The sequence below is a fragment of the Perca flavescens genome, chromosome 2 (genome assembly GCF_004354835.1).
Source record: "Perca flavescens isolate YP-PL-M2 chromosome 2, PFLA_1.0, whole genome shotgun sequence".
Taxonomy (NCBI): Eukaryota; Metazoa; Chordata; class Actinopteri; order Perciformes; family Percidae; genus Perca; species Perca flavescens.
The window spans coordinates 44,072,685-44,082,546 of NC_041332.1; positions in this window are offsets into that span (position 1 = coordinate 44,072,685).

Consider the following 9,862-nt stretch of genomic DNA (forward strand, 5'->3'; position numbering starts at 1 on the left):
ACAAACCACATTCGCTAAGGAAATGCAGAGCATTTAGAGGTAAGACTCTTGAAGAAAGAAAGAGCATTCTCAAGGAGAATGGAATTTGTTTCAAGTGCTGCACATCAGCCAGTCATCTCGCAAGAGACTGTAAGGCAACAGTAAAGTGCATGGAGTGCGACAGTGACCGACATCATGCTGCTATGCATCCAGGCCCACCACCTCAAGTCTACAGAAGGTCTACACCCCCACCAGACAATGGCGGGGAGGAAGAGGAACATGCTGGCAACAGCACAGCCATCTCCTCACACTGTACCCAGGTATGTGGTCCAGAGCAAATAGGAAGATCCTGCTCGAAGATCTGCCTGGTAAGAATATACCCTCAAGGTCAACGTGAGAAGGCAACCAACATGTACGTCATTTTGGATGATCAAAGCAACCGCTCGCTGGTGCGATCAGACTTCTTTGAGCTTTTCAACATCAAGGGCCAACCATTCCCCTACTCACTGAAGACCTGTGCCGGATTGGTTGAGACGTCAGGCAGAAAGGCAGAGGGTTTTCAGGTCGAATCGCTTGATGGGCAGACTAACCTACTGCTACCACCGCTAATTGAGTGTAACGACATTCTCATTGATCGCTCTGAAATACCAACGCCTGATGCAGCCCGTCACCATCCACACCTACGAAGTGTAGCGGCACACATACCAGAACTCGACCCCAAGGCGGAAATCCTCATCTTGCTAGGCAGAGACATTGTGAGGGTCCATAAAGTCCGACAGCAAGTGAACGGACCTCACAACGCCCCCTTTGCACAAAGACTGGATTTGGGATGGGTCCTGGTAGGAGACATGTGCCTAGGGAACGCACACAAACCAGCCGTGAGCACGTTCAAGACAAGTGTGCTGGAGAATGGCCGACCCTCTATTCTCAGACCATGTGAAGGCTTCATGAAGCTGACTGAACATGTGTCCCATAGCAGTGAGCAGAACAACAAACCACACAAGGCATCGTTGAAGGCTCTCGGACTACAGGTCTTCAACGAGACTGAGTCCGACAACAAACCTGCCCCGTCCATGGAGGACACAATCTTTTTGGAAATCATGGACCAAGAAATGTATAGAGACACGTCAAACAACTGGGTCGCTCCTCTCCCTTTTAGAGTTCCCCGTCAACGTTTATCCAACAACCGCGAACAGGTGTTCACTCGCTTCACCTCCCTGGAGAAAACGCTGCGGAGGAAAACTGAGATGAGAGACCAGTTTCTAGAATTCATGAAGAAAATATTCGACAACAGACATGCTGAAGTGGCTCCTCCACTAGAGGAGAACGAAGAGTGTTGGTACCTGCCCACTTTCGGAGTCTACCACCCGCAAAAAGCCTGGAAGCATCCGGCGTGGTGTTTGACTCCAGCGCAAAAATACTCTGGCACATCTCTAAATGGTGTTCTTCTGTCAGGCCCAGACCTCAACAATTCACTCATTGGGGTGGTGATCCGCTTTCGCAAGGAACAGATAGCAGTGATGGCTGACATACAGCAGATGTTCCACTGCTTTCTTGTCCGCAGAGACCACAGGAACTATCTGAGGTTTTTGTGGTACAGAGACAATGACATGTCTAAGGACATCATCGACTACAGGATGAGGGTCCATGTATTCGGCAACAGTCCGTCACCATCCGTAGCCATCTATGGACTAAGGAGAGCCATCCATGAAGGTGCTCACAAACATGGAGAAGACACGGTCCAGTTTGTCGAACATCATTTTTACATGGATGATGGGCTCATCAGTGTGCCAACTGAAGACGAAGCCATCAGTCTCCTACAGAGAATGCAGGCCTCTCTCAGTGAATCGAACCTGAGGCTTCACAAGTTTGCCTCAAACAGCGAAACCGTCCTTCAGGCTTTTGCACCAGAGGATAGAGCAGTTCTGAAAGACCTTGACCTTAGTGGTGAAGCTACACCAGTGCAACGCAGCTTGGGACTGTTGTGGGAGACAACGACAGACACCTTCACTTTCGTAGTCTCAGAGCACAAGAAACCCTTCACTCGCAGGGGAGTTCTGTCAACAGTGAATAGTGTATTCGATCCTTTAGGCATGGTCGCACCGGTGGCTATTGAAGGCAAAAGTCTCTTGAGGGAACTCAGTGTCAACGCATGCGACTGGGATGCTCCTCTTCCAGAACAAAAGCTGAAGCAATGGGAAGCATGGCGCGAGTCACTGCATGACTTAAGCAAGCTGCATATCCCACGTTCATACACAGCAACATCACTTCCCAATGCTGTACACACAGAGCTATGTGTTTTTTCCGACGCGTCCACAAAGGCCATTGGAGTAGTGGCATATCTCAGGACCATTCAAGCTGAGGGACAAGTCGAAGTAGGATTCATCTTAGGAAAGGCTAAGCTGGCCCCACAGTCCGAACCTACCATTCCTCGGTTGGAATTGTGTGCCGCAGTATTAGCCGTGGAAGTCGCTGAACTCATCCAAGATGAACTGGACCTGAAGTTTGATGCGATCAAGTTCTATTGTGACAGCAAGGTCGTGCTTGGATATATTCACAATCAGACAAAACGCGCTTCTATGTCTCGTTCACAATCGAGTCCGACGAATTCGTCAGTCCACAAGACCTAACCAGTGGTTCTACGTCAACACAGAGGACAACCCGGCTGACCACGCATCCAGGTCAGTTCCTGCGTCCCAATTGACAAAGACTATGTGGTTCACTGGACCAGCTTTTTTGCACAAACCAAATCCATCTGACACGGATTCAAGACAAGACGTTTGAACTTGTTAATCCAGAATCAGACATGGAAATACGACCTGAAGTGAGTAGTTTTCTTACTCAGACTCAGAATCGGGGCCTTACCGCCACGCGGTTACAGCGCTTTTCATGCATGCGCTCCCTCACCAGGGCTATTGCCCTACTCATCCATATAGCCAGCGCTTACAGACACAACAAGTCCAGTGAATGTAAAGGATGGCACCACTGCAACCTCCCACGTACTCCGGATGAGTTGTCTCAGGCGAGACACATCATTATCAGAGCCGCACAGGAAGATGTCTTTGCAAAAGAGCTCACATCTCTTGAGCTTGGACAATCTGTATCCAAAGACAGTTCCCTTCACAAGCTCAGACCTGTTCTTGAAGGTGATCTGATTTGTGTTGGCGGCAGATTAAAACACGCTGACTTGAGTACGCAAGAAAAAAATCCAATCATCTTGCCCAAGACCAGCCACATTTCTTTGCTGTTGGTGCGACAGTATCATGAAGAGGTAAAGCATCAAGGCCGCCACCTCACCGAAGGGGCCCTAAGAGCAGCGGGCTTCTGGGTCATAGGTGGAAAACGACTTATTGCCTCTGTCTTGCACAACTGTGTAGTGTGCCGAAAGTTACGCCGAAGAACGAAGGAAATACTCATGGCAGACTTACCCCCAGAACGCTTGCACACATGCCCACCCTTCACCTATGTAGGAGTGGATGTGTTTGGACCATGGCAAATAGTCACCAGGCGTACAAGAGGTGGACAGGCGCAAAGCAAAAGATGGGCGATGCTCTTCTGCTGCATGAGCTCTCGTGCCGTGCACATCGAGATCATCGACTCCCTAGATACGTCCAGTTGCATTAATGCATTGAGACGTTTCTTTGCCATCTGGGGACCTGCAAGGCAGATAAGATCAGACTGCGGAACAAACTTTGTAGCCGCTGCAAAGGAACTGGGACTAAGCCAACAAAAACCTGACATCACAGTGCAGAACTTCTTGAGTTAACATGGGTGCTCATGGGTGTTTAATCCTCCTCATGCGTCCCATATGGGAGGATCATGGGAACGTATGATAGGCCTGTCAAGACGGATCCTCGATGGAATCCTGCTCCAAGAGCACATCCAACTTACCCACGATGTCTTGTGCACACTCATGATGGAAGTGACTGCGATAATCAATGCCAGGCCTCTCGTTCCAGTCTCCACTGACCCAGAGTCACCGTTTATATTGTCTCCTGCAATGATACTTACCCAGAAGGTTGGCGTTACCCCACCGCACGGAGACTTCACAGACAATGATCTTCTCAGCAGACAATGGAAACAAGTTCAAACTCTCGCTGACAGATTCTGGCGTCGCTGGCGTCAGGAGTTCCTCCCCACTCTGCAAGCCCGCCGCAAATGGAGAGATGCCCAACGGGACCTGAAAGAAGGGGACATTGTGCTCCTGAAGAATAGTCAAGTTGCACGTAACGTGTGGCCTATGGCAAGGATCACAGCTGTCTTCCCTGGGAGAGACGGCAAAGTAAGGAAGGTGGAACTCAAGACATCGGACCAAGGTTCTGTGAAGGTGTTCTTGAGACCAGTGTCAGAAGTTGTTCTTCTTCTGTCCAAAGACTGAGGGTTCAGAGACATTTGATAGTTAATAGTGACCTTTAAGGTCAGACGGGGAGTGTTCTGCCCTTCAGGCATTTGAGTTGAATTTTTAGGCATTTAACTTGGCATACTTTCAGTTTCATGCAGACTCTTATTTTGACATTTGTTTACTGAGCTAAAACAGGAAGTAGTTCATGCAGACTCTTATTTTGACGTTTGTTTACTGCGCTAAAACCGGAAGTAGGAAACCACGTTAGAATTCACCACGTTAGAAAACGCATTAGAAATGCAGACAGTCATTGCGCCAGAGAAAATGCATCATGTCCGTTGACTCCCCAGCAGAAGCATCGCTTGTATGTATCTAATCATTGTTAACTTTGAAGCATATTGATTTTTTGCTGTAAAAGTAATGTTCATGTAAGCTAGGTGGCTTAGCTAATTATAGTATTTTGCTGTTTGTTTCCTAGTTTCACTCTCTCGTCTCTCATCACTCATCTCATGTGTATGGATTCAGCACAATGTGAAGAAAATAAATCTGCATAAAAAGAACTCAGGATTTCTTCATGTTCATGAATAGAGAGAGTTTAGCTCACTGTTTAGTTGGAGTTGCTACACCTCAGCGAGAACAGTACAATACCCTTCTCATCTCCGTGAGTGCTGTAACTCTGTCTGACGCCCCCACCGCTAGCCTAGCTTAGCACAGATCCTGGAGGTAACCGGCTCCATCTAGCCTACTGCTCCCAATAAGTGACAAAATAATGCCAACATTTTCCTATTTACATGTTGTGATTTGTATAGTCACAGCGTGTATAAATAACAAGGTCACATGAGACACAGCCATCTTCTAACCGTATACATGCTGGGAACTATATTCTCAGAAAGGCAAAGCACTGCTACTTCTGCTACTTGGGCGGAGTGATTTGCTCGCAGCACCTGAGAAGCCCCGTGGTGAGGAGCAGAGAGTAACAACGGGGCTTTTCAGGTGTTGAGCTAATCACTCCACCCAAGTAGCAGTGCTTCGCCTTTATGAGAATATAGTCCCCAGCATGTATACGGTTAGAAGATGGCTGTGTCTCATTTTACCTTGTTATTTGTACACCAGGCATGAAAACGGGTCAGGGGTGAAAAAGGTGAGAAGGATATAACCCCTCTAGGGGGGGTCCGGGGGCATGCTCCCCAGGAAGAAAATTTTAAATATTCCATATTTTAAAGAATCAATCTGATGCATTTTGAAATGCAGTTTTTGCCAACCAACAGTGTAATATTTCAATATGCACTCATTAAAGTTAATTTGACTGGCAAAACAGTTAAAGTCCTTCTGACGTTACACAATAATAAAAGTCATAATTTTTAAAAACTAAAAAAGAAAAAAAAAGATCAATTTTTACTTCTTCCGACCCTATGTTAAATAAAGAGTCAATGTGGATTTACATATTGCCATAATATCATAATCCTACAATGAATCATTGTGAAAACTAAACTTTACTACTTTGGCCAGGTCATCATCAAAAAAGAGAATTTATATATTAGTTGTCATGTACATTTATTAAAAACGTTTCATATAGCTAGACGTCTAAACTCCGTTATGTTTAAATACCTGCCATGCTGATTCCAAACAGACAGCTTTATCAAGGCAGTTTGGGCTTCAGATAGCCTTTAAACAGTGGCCATCGTTAATGACAAATCATGTTCCGCTATGAACGCGCACACACGTATTGTTTGTATCACGGTCGGTCAGTAAAGGAACAGTCGCAGTCGCAACGGTAGCGGCCGTTGCCGGTAACGTACTCGTTATGACAGAGCTTTGTGACTAGCATCTAATGACTAGCTAGCAAGCCCTGTCTTACCGCTGCTGTCGTACGGTGTCTTCCTGAGGCAGCACCCGGCTCCCTCAGTTTGAGACACCAAGTGCTAAACGGCTTCCCGTCTCCACTCTTTTCCTCTTGTCCTCTATTCATGCCCAGCGCCATTTATTTTAACTACTTTCTCAACTAAAGCTTCCTGTATCTACATGCTCCAAGTTTGATAAACTTTGCCTCCATTTTTTTAGCCGCGTTACCACGGAGACCACACCGGCACTTGTTCTATCCTATGGGCACCGCACTCTCACATTTCGGCAAAGACCCGCCCTACTTTGCATCCGATTGGCTAGAACTCGTTTCATTGGTAGGTGGAAGTTCGATGATTGGTTGAATCCAGCGCATCGAAACAAACCAGACCCACCCCTCCTTAAACATTTTCTCATTGATAATACACAATTCACGTAGGTCACCTATTTTGGTTTCAAAAAGGTGAGTGATTTTCATGTGACTATACAAATCACAACATGTAAATAGGAAAATGTTGGCGTTATGTTGTCACTTATTGGGAGCAGTATGCAAGATGGAGCCGGTTACCTCCAGGATCTGTGCTAAGCTAGGTTAGCGGTGGGGGCATCAGACAGAGTTGGGACACGCACGGAGATGAGAAGGGTATGTATGAACTTATCTAACTCTGGAGGATACGGTGAATAAGTCCCAATAAGTCAACATGTTCCTTTAAGAATGCATGCTTTACTGAACCTCTAATAAAAAAATAAAAACACATTTGAGTATGCATCCTTTCCATGCTTAATATGCACTTAAGCAGTCCATTTAGGGGATATACAAATGTTTCAAATATTCAACCATTGGTCAGTTAGCTGAAACCTGCATAAATAAAATTCTCAAAGCAACAATTCAGCAAATAAGGTTCTTTATTCTTAACACATTCATTAGTTAGCAGAAGGAAAACAAAGAAAATAAATCTGCAAGAATATCCATCAACTCCTGAGGCTTAGAATCCTTTTCACAGCCCTGTATAAATCACTCTATAATGATTCTTAATTATGTAAATAAATACACAAAACTGAACACAATGTAACAGTTGTCCCAGCTGTCCAATTGTAAACTTCATGACAAGAGGGTGGCAAGAGACAAAAAAAAGAAAAACAAAAAAAACAGAGCCCTGTGTCCTGTTATCTTGCAATACAAATCATGTATTAGCAGTTACAATGTCATTCCAGAAACAAACTGCAGTGTGAAGAGTTACCCAGGTATCCGAGTACAATTCACACAGTGGTGACACAGACTGTTGTTTACAGCTCAGCATCAAACATGCACCATACAGACTCTGCAGCCAGTGTTAAAGTGCTCATATTATGCTCATTTTCAGGTTCATAATTGTATTTAGAAGTTGTACCAGAAAAGGTTTATGTGGTTTAATTTTCAAAATACACCATATTTTTGTTGTACTGCACATTGCTGCAGCTCCTCTTTTCACCCTGTGTGTTGAGCTCTCTGTTTTAGCTACAGAGTGAGACATCCCACTTCTGTTCCATCTTTGTTGGGAGTTGCACATGCTCAGTAGCTAGGTAAGGACTACTAGCCAGTCAGAAGCAGAGTATGAGTACTAGCTAGCAGCTAGGCGAGCATTATAACGTGTGTTCCAAAGTGACCCACGTCTGTCTCTGAAGTAAAGGCTGGACTACAATAGAGCTGTTTGGAGCAGTTTGTGAACAGTGGTTTCTGTTGGAGATGGTAAGGCCCTTTGGGGGGGACTTTGGGCTTTTTCACTTTGTAAACCTAGAACATGCACAAAAAAGATATATAATGCAATAAAGGGAAAAAGAGAAGTTGTCGATGTTCAAATTTTTTGGCTAAGTCCTGGATCTTTGCGATCCTACCTACGGCACCTTTAATAAACGTCCGTTCCATTCAAGCCGTTGCCAAATGAGTTGCTACAAAGCTAATTCAGACTATCAGCTCCACACGACTCTCTCTGGATCTCTCAGTAGGACTATGTTCACAAGATTGTGGCGTCCGGCGACTTTCCCGCGCAGAAACTCGAGTGAAGAGAATGACCTCTTCTGAAGAGTCCATCATGTTTCTTTAATCCTCCGTGTCCTCCTTGGCTACTAGCAACTGCGAAGGCTCGTATCATGTGGAAACGGTGACAGTGTTGTTGTCATTACTTAGAATTCCTCATGGGAGAGACAGAAATTAAGTTTTTTTTTCCCCCAATGGTTGAAAACTTAGCCGTAGTCATATTTTCAAAATCTCCAGTCAGCTTTTAGCACCAACTTAATGTACTGTAGGCCCCTATGGAATCTCTTATAGCTTTTTTTAAATTCTCAATTTTGCGATTCAGTTCTGTGATTCTGTTGTCACGGAAACGATAGGGCCCTACGTTAACAGTGCCATCAGTCTGTCGCTGGCCAGGCCCCTGTCAAAAAAGATGCTCGTGACTGGCCCTAACAACTTTTCTAGGGGAAACCCTGTAATAACATCCATTTGTTTGATTGTTTCCAGCGCAAGAACTTTACCATTTTGCCCCCTTTTTACTCCCAAAGAATACTCTCTATCTCCACTACCTCTAACTGTATATACCTCACTGGATTGAGGGCAATGATTGAAGGCTGTACACGGTAGTTTATAGATTGTTTAACCAAGAATGCATTATATTTTCTTAACCTAAAATAAATTATAATATTTGCACTTACAATCCCTGCTCAAAATAAGTTTGTCTCTGTTGCCTTGAAGAGCTGCCTGTGTTTAAGACTTGTGTACGCTCAACAGTTTTTTTATATTGTCCTGTAAGAAGATATGGTGACACGGCGAGGATTCGGTTAAATTTTCTATAACCTAGAAGTCATTTATTTAAGGGAAAAAAATCTTAAAAAGCGCAAAGATTTTTGGCAATAAAATGAACCTCATGACGTTTCTGTGATACATCTGAGTGCTAAATTAGTGTTTGGCCAACTGTACGTACACACCGCCGCCGACTTGAGCTTCTAAAGATACTGGAAGTCATTCATTTTCAATGGAAGCTGGCTTCCCTCAGCTGCAAGGAGCAGCAAATCTGTCGGCGTCGCGTTTTGGGCGTTTTGAGCGTCAATCAGAAATTTGAACTTTGGTCAACTTTATGGTAATGAGCTATGACGCGGTTCAGAGGCAAGCAGCGGCAAACGGCAGCAACCAATCGGAATATAGACGTCCTTCTCGCTGGCTGATTCTGGAGAAACATACGATGTAAACTTTTGTTCCTACCAAGACATTAGTTCCATGAAAATGGAGGGAAATCTCATAATCGCCGTTGCTGGGTTCCCCTATCATTTATGATGTAACGTTGTTTGCGTATAGGGACCAGTTAACGTGCCGTCACATGGTCTCTAACCAGTCCTCACGGTGAAGTCCTGCACGGGTCAACAGCTGGCGGCTGCTCGCTCTGCCTGCATGCTGCTGCGGTTCAGCGGCTAACGAGCGAGCTAACTGCTAACAGACACCGCTGTGACCAACAAACAATACAAATTCTGTCCTTATATATGTCATTTATAAAAGGTCTCTAGTGTCAGTGTACTGGCCGTGCAGTGGCTGCTTGTGCTTTGTCTTCAATCGTGTGTTGAACATGATGGAAGAACGCTGCCACGTCAGAGCAGCCAAAGTGTCAAACAGCTTCCCCGGACTTTCTGACAACAGTCCTCGACAGGGCGGCCAGAGCTTCTTTGCAGCTC